Genomic DNA, 7296 nt, shown 5'->3' with positions numbered 1-7296 from the left:
ATTGATGATCAGTTTTCATTTAAAAAACACTCTGATTTTGTTCTCGCTAAAGTCAGCTCGAGTGCAGGTTTTATTAACAAATTGAGACGTATGTTAACTACTCACATGTTATCAATGTTAATTAATGCCCACATAAACTCTGTTACCGATTATTGTCTTAATATTTGGGGTCCATCGAGAATTAAGGGCTTCTGAGAGATCCAGAAGGTAAAGAGATTTTGGTGTAATAGAAATTCGGATGATTTGATTTCTGCCAAAAAAGAATGCTTTGCGGCCCACGGTAAAATTAACAACTTTGAGTTGATGGAAAAATGTAATCTGTTGACCATAACAGAACGGCTTGAGTACTATAGTTTATGGAATATTTTTAAGATTAGAAAATTCGGTTCGAAAGTCGTAGCCATGAATGAACTATTCTCTCCGCGCAGTAATCACTGTAATATGGTAACACGAAGTAGTAGTAACTGTGCGGCAATCACACATAATAGTAAACTCTGAAAATTCTAATCTGTACTACTCCTCCTCGCTCTGGAATTCTCTCCCCAAAGAAATTACTGATTTAGAAAATCCAAATCTGTGTTTTAGAGCAGGCCTAAATAGTTGGCTACTTGAGAAGAGAAGCGACGACTTTGTTTATTAATTTAACATATGTAAAGAAGAACTCTGTTTTTTATTTTATTATTACTATTAATTATCTTATTAGACTGTTAGTTTAATTTTATATTGACGAGTCTTATTTGTTTTCGCGTCGTGTCTCTCCCGGGAGTCCAGTGTTAATTGTACTGTGGGTTTTTGACACTTGAATAAACTGGATAACTAAACTAACTAAAACTTGTATAACTGAGATTAAATTGAATCGTGATTTAAGTACTTAAATGAGCTGGCTAGGAGATGTCTGGTTGTATGTACGTTCATTGGAAATTGACGAACGTCTATAATTCGAATAAGGCTACTATTTGAGCAGGGCTACTATTTGAGCAAGGTCACTATTTATAAAATTATGAAAAATGGTAGGGCTACTATCTGAGCACGGCTACTATTTGAGCAAGGGCTACTATTACGTTTTTACGGTAGTTCATAATTGAATAAATAAGTGAGATTTTTACTTCTTTGAATTACAAATTCATACAAATATTAATTTATAAATTCATCAACGGCAAATAAACATGGATAAACTTACTTTTCATATCGAAAGCGTTGGTTATTCTGATTTTCAATTCATTTGAAAACAAAGACCAAGACCCATGTGCAATGAATAATTAATGTTTTTCTATAATAAATTAAATTTAAAATTGATGAAATGAATTGTTTTTCGGAGTGAAAATTAATGCGAGGGGAAGAGAATGGAAGTGGAGTTTTCTCACTCCGCCTGAAAAAAGTCGGCCGTTTTTTCAACTTTGACCTCAAATATTTTGAGCAACTCCAACCATCGCACAAACTGGCTGAAGAAACGTTAGTTGTATTGACTTGGACCACCTAATTTCAAAATTTTAGCCAAATTGGAGGGTTACACTTCACACCATCGCATTGTAAGATAATCCAACCTCTATCTGATTCGTTCAAATATCAAGGAAATGAACAATTACAATACAAAAATTCAAACCCGAATTCAAATCTGGCATTAGCTCCTCTAAATGATCCGAAATCTAGATTCGAAAATTCGGATTTGTAAGCCCTAAAGTTAGTCCAATTTGCTTACATAACATGGCCATCGTGTAAAAATTGTTTCCCGTATTGATAATCATTTGTGCAATTTGTAGCGTCATAATTGCCATGGCTAATGCTTCCGGAACGCGAATGTTGAGCCGCCTGGCGACAAAGTAAGCATACATGACGGCGTGGACGCCAAAGTTGATGGCGCAATAGTGGGAAAGGATGGGCTCCCCCCAGGGGTGCAGCTTCCAAGCGAACAGGGTCACGATGCAATGGTGATAATATTGCTAGGGAATCAAGGGTTGTTTCATTAGAACGATGAAAATTGTGTCGCCAAGTTCAAAAAATTTGGACAAGGTGAACAACAATCCCCAAAAGTCGGCTGGTAGGTTTCGACCCTCTCTAAAATTGTGCAAAATTAGAAAGCATATAATTTATATTTTTCATAACTTGGAAATTAAGGGTGTCAAATCCGGTGCGAATTTTCAAAGCTGGATTTCAGATAAAAATCTGGATTTGTCTTATTCGTAGTTAGATATTATTAACTTCCTTGATATTTGAGCGAATGAGATGTAAATGCCAGATAGTTGATAGAAAGTCTACATAGTCAGAAAATGTACTGAAAAAATGTGACAATTTGAAAAAAGATGAGCTTGATATCAGTTATGATATACGAAACTATCTGGTATGTATATAATTTACAATTTTTTATCCATACTTGTCAAAACAAGTCTTTCCTCTATAAATAAGGAAAATCCGGACTCTTTTCTGAATGAAATCTGGATTTCTAAGAATTCGAAATCTGGATTTTCCAAATTCCAAGTATCCGAACTTTACAGCTCTAAAGGAAATTTGCAACGAAGACGACGCTCCGCTTTCCTACAGGCAAAACAAAAATTTGTCAAATAAACACCGCCGGTGTCAATATATGACTTTACCGACTGGTTGCAATTGTGATTCCGAGTCGTAATGAAATTTTTTCGTCGGGTCATAACGTTATAACAACCGGTATCAAAATCATCATAACCCGGAATCAACATTTAAAAAAAGGCGGTTAAGTCATATTTTGACACCGGCGGTATAGATTTGACAAACTTTTGTTTTGAGCGTAGTTCAATTCACCCACCTTACACAAACGGTCCGGTAATAACCATCAGTTTGTGATAGATTGAAAAGAAGCTCTTGTGCAACCCGGTAGAATCCGAAGGCCGAAAATATTGCGAGAAAGGCGTTCCATCCGACCATCACCTTCTTCACGTCCGCCACGGGACGATCTTTCATGTAGAACTGTAAAAATTTACATACTTAATTGCATACATTCTTAGAAATCCAGTATTAAAATAATACCCGGGGTATGTAGCATACCCTGTAAATGGGTAAAAATTGAGCACACGCTTATGTTTACGTATGGCACCTTACTTATTTAAAAATTACAAATCTCGTACCTGCAGTGAGAACACGGTTGTGAGATAAACTGCACAAGTGTACCAGGCAAAGTTCGGATTTCGTAGCATAATTTCCTTCCAGCGAAACGTATCAACATTTTCAAACCAGAAGGGCACAAATTTTGGTGGATTTTCATACTCCAAAGGCCACGGCGAGTTGGTTGAATTCGCCATTGTGAAATTCGTCATGATCCAAATTGACCCAGATAACGAGGGCTAAATTTTGTAAGTAAATTTTGTGTAAGTAAAGTTTATAAGAAATTAGTACAACTTTTTGCAAAAATTTTCCTTTATTTAAAGAAAATATGAAATTTTTACCAAATGTTGGTAACAAATTAATAGTTTATGCTATACTAAATATTCCAAGCCGTTTGGTGGTCAATTTATGCAATGATGACCAATTTCTTCAGGGTGAGGTCTTATAAAGATGTGCTCTGGAGCAGAGGTCGACCCCCCCGAGCCACCGAACGCCGGTAGCATTTTACGCGCCGCCGGCGCCGAAAAATTTGATTCACTATTCCTTTAACATTCCGACGTCGCCGAAAAATCACGAAAAACTGGCGTCGCCTCCGCCGAAAATTCGTCTGCGTCGATCTCTGCTCTGAAGTTTTTTAAGGAAATTGTCTAAGTCATTAAAAATTAGTGGATGCATACAGAGCATGCCAAACCATGAAAAATTAGTGAACACAAAAGGTGCTTATGGTACGTCTTACAATGCAAGTCTTTTGCGTGTAAAACTCAGATCTCAATGGGACCAGTTTTATTTTTGTTCAAAAAAATGAACATACCTGTATCTTGGTAGTTTATATAATGCCCTAATTTTAGAGTGAGGCGCGAATTTTAAACTGTTTGTCAGCCACAAAACTTCGGTTTTTAAACATCAAAAAATCTCTAAATTTTCAAATTTTAACGAGAATCTAAAAATCCTAAATCATATTTACATATCTCCTCAGAATGACTTATCTGACTTATACAAAATTCAAATAACACGAAATTTGAGTTTCAGCTGTTTTTGCTAGTTTTTGAAATTCATTAAAAATACAAACGTTTACAAATTTTTGCAAAAAATTGCAAAAAATTGCATAGGGATTTTTTATAATTTCCCCATTGAGATCCGAGTTTAACACCTGAAAGGTCTGCATTGTTAGCCATGCATTATTCATAAATGGTAATACCAGATGATGTTGGGTCAAAAATGCGTGGGAATCATAAGTCAGCCAGGAACATTACTTACCATCCTGTTACATGTGCGTGTTTCCTCATTTTCATAAATCTAGGTCTCCCAATGGGTTCGAGTCTACTCATGAGTTCAAGTTGCATGTGAATCGAAAGTGTAACTTGACTCATTTTGAAATATTTGACCTGAACGAGAATGAATATAAGAGGAATCATGGAAGATAAGTTTCCCGGGTGAAAATCGTGTGTCGAATTTGACATAATTCGACGCAACTGCCCGGACCAATGGTTTGTGCAGCAAAAGTATGAACGATTCTGCATAAAACTTCTGACAGGTATATTCTGCAGAAAGGTTTTGCTCAATTATGCATAATTCTGCACATTTTATGCACAAATTTTTCTGCATGAAATCCAGCCAATTCTCTGCATAAAAACCAGCCAAATTTATGCATAAAATCCTTTAAAATTTCCACCTGTGGAGTCAACTCATTAAGTATTTCTTATAGCCGATTTGGCCATTTTGAAATTTTCACCTTTATGAAGATACATATAGATCAAGTCAGCGATTTCGAATAAATTAACTTTCCTAATTTGTTCAGTTTGTCATTTTTGTAAAATTATCATTCAAGTTCAACATTCTATAATCTTAATGCATTTAACTTGCTGACGCACAACAATTTTGGTTAAGTTAATTTAACAATTAAGTGAACCTTTTTTCTTTCCATGAACCAAGTTTTGTAACATGTTTCCACGAAGTCTATTTATGTACACTAATTTTCGTGCACCTTTTTCCTCATTCACTAAAACTATAAATAAGGGTGCAATACCCATTCTCGGGTGATTCTCTTATGTGATTTCTTGTCAGTCTTGAGCCTCTCTCATTCAATGTACTTTTATCTATTTTGACTCAAATTCATTATCTTTCTGACCAACACAATTATAATTCGTCTCAATTTTCCTAATGTAAAATATATTGACTTCAACTGAAACCAAGTGTCCTGTTTCAATTACATTTATTGTGCAACCTACAATTCTAACATATCCACCCACATTTCCACCAAGTGCCACACCCACTAAATTCACCCACACAAAAACATAACTCAGTGGGAATCGTCATCCCCATCAAATTTCTTTAAATAAAAGAGATCCTCTTTTATTTAAATAAATACGTCACTCTATAAATGGCGAAACGAGTTATGAGATGCAAGCTGAGTTTGAGTCGTTAACATTTGAGTTGTGACTAAATTAATCTGAGGCGACGATTTTCTTATTGAGTTGAGTTAACTCAACTCAACTTAACTCATTGGCTGTCCTGCATAAGTATCAGTATGCTCACTTTCGACGATACGGCCATTGCTTGTTATATAATGTTCCGAATATTACACAATTATGAACATTATACAATCATGAAAATTATGTATGTAGGTGCGTTCATGATTTTCTGATGAGTTTTGGGTATTTCCTTATCTAATTGTGTTTCCTTCTGATCTTTTACATATTCTTTTACATATTCAATAATTAGATTATCCACACATTATGTAAGTTTCCTACCTGAAAGTACCTGACCAGTTTCTATTATTGTTCCAATTTCTCAGTAATCTGAAATTTTTCCATTTCTCACTCAAGTTCTTACACAGAACTTGAGAGCAACACATTCTCTTCTGCTCTCTCTCTATTATTTTTTGTTTTAAAAAATGTGGGGTTTTTTCGACACCCCCAACGCTGTAATTAGTGTCATCCTCTCCCTATTGACCCCAACAAGATAGTGGTAGATGAATTTTTTCACCTCGACCGTGTTTGACCGTTCTGTGCAACTTTTGGATTTTCCAACTGCCGACCTCCCCCCGTTCCTGCTGAAGTGGACTGTTCCAGATGCAAAATTCTGCTCACTCTATTCCACCGTACTTCTTCTGAGGGGATTCCCGCTTATACACGGAGTGTCCTCTACGCCCCCAAGTGCTCGGTCGGAGTTTGAGACCGTGCGGTTGTCTGCGGGCTGGCCGCTCTGTTGCACGTAAAGTGCCTTCTTAAGGCGAGATCCGATCCTTTATTTTAGATATCTGTTCATTTATGGTTCACCTTTTCACTGATTATTGTATGGTTTTTTGTCGGGCCCTATCACAATATGACAAAACTGATGACCGTCGATGAAGCCGTAATAGTCGCGCATCCCTCAACCAACGCAATAGTCCTGATAGGCGGGATGACAGATAAGGAAAACAGCGAAATCTACGACCTACTTAATTTCGTATACTGGGACGACGACCAAGCTTTGGGACCAGACTGTCACCTCTGCGGACAGGAAATCATCGACGTCTCAACTCCTTTTAAACACAATGGAACAAACTACACTGTACTTTTTCAAGATGACCTTGCCGAATCATGTGCGAATAGTGGAGTATTGCAATGTGTATACTGTTTAAATTTCTTTCACAGAAATAACTGCAATTTTAAACTTACTGACAAATCTTTTTGCAACGTATTTGTGTCTAAAACCTGGTCGTGTCCTAACTGTGTTCCCATTTTCAAGAGCAAATTAATCGTAACAAATAGCAATGATAATAATTTTGTTAATTATGGCAAAATAATGCGCAAATTAGTGAAAATTTTGAATCCTTTATGCAGTCAATACAATGAAATAGTTCACACAATTAATTGTTTCAACCATAACTACGAGTTATGTATAAGTAATTTTAAACAATATGGAGTAGGATAAGAACATGAGCATATCCTATCTGTTTGTATATTGGCCACAATGCGGACTTTTTAACATGGGATTGTATTTTGTTTTATGATTATGATCACTTGATTATATATATTACCCGTCTTTTTATTTTATTTTTTTATTTTAGTTAGATTAGATGCTTTAAAAAATATATATTGCTACTTGTGTCATGGTGTGTAAACCAATTTGTTATGAATTGATCTCTGTTGACACGTGAATAAAGGCTTAACAACAACAACAACAACAATGAAGGTCTCCCAGCGTGTGCTCACAGACTTGGACCAAATTAGCGTCAAT

Source organism: Folsomia candida, unplaced genomic scaffold (genome assembly GCF_002217175.1).
Source record: "Folsomia candida strain VU population unplaced genomic scaffold, ASM221717v1 Fcan01_Sc016, whole genome shotgun sequence".
Taxonomy (NCBI): Eukaryota; Metazoa; Arthropoda; class Collembola; order Entomobryomorpha; family Isotomidae; genus Folsomia; species Folsomia candida.
Note: the sequence above shows the minus strand (reverse complement) of the source record.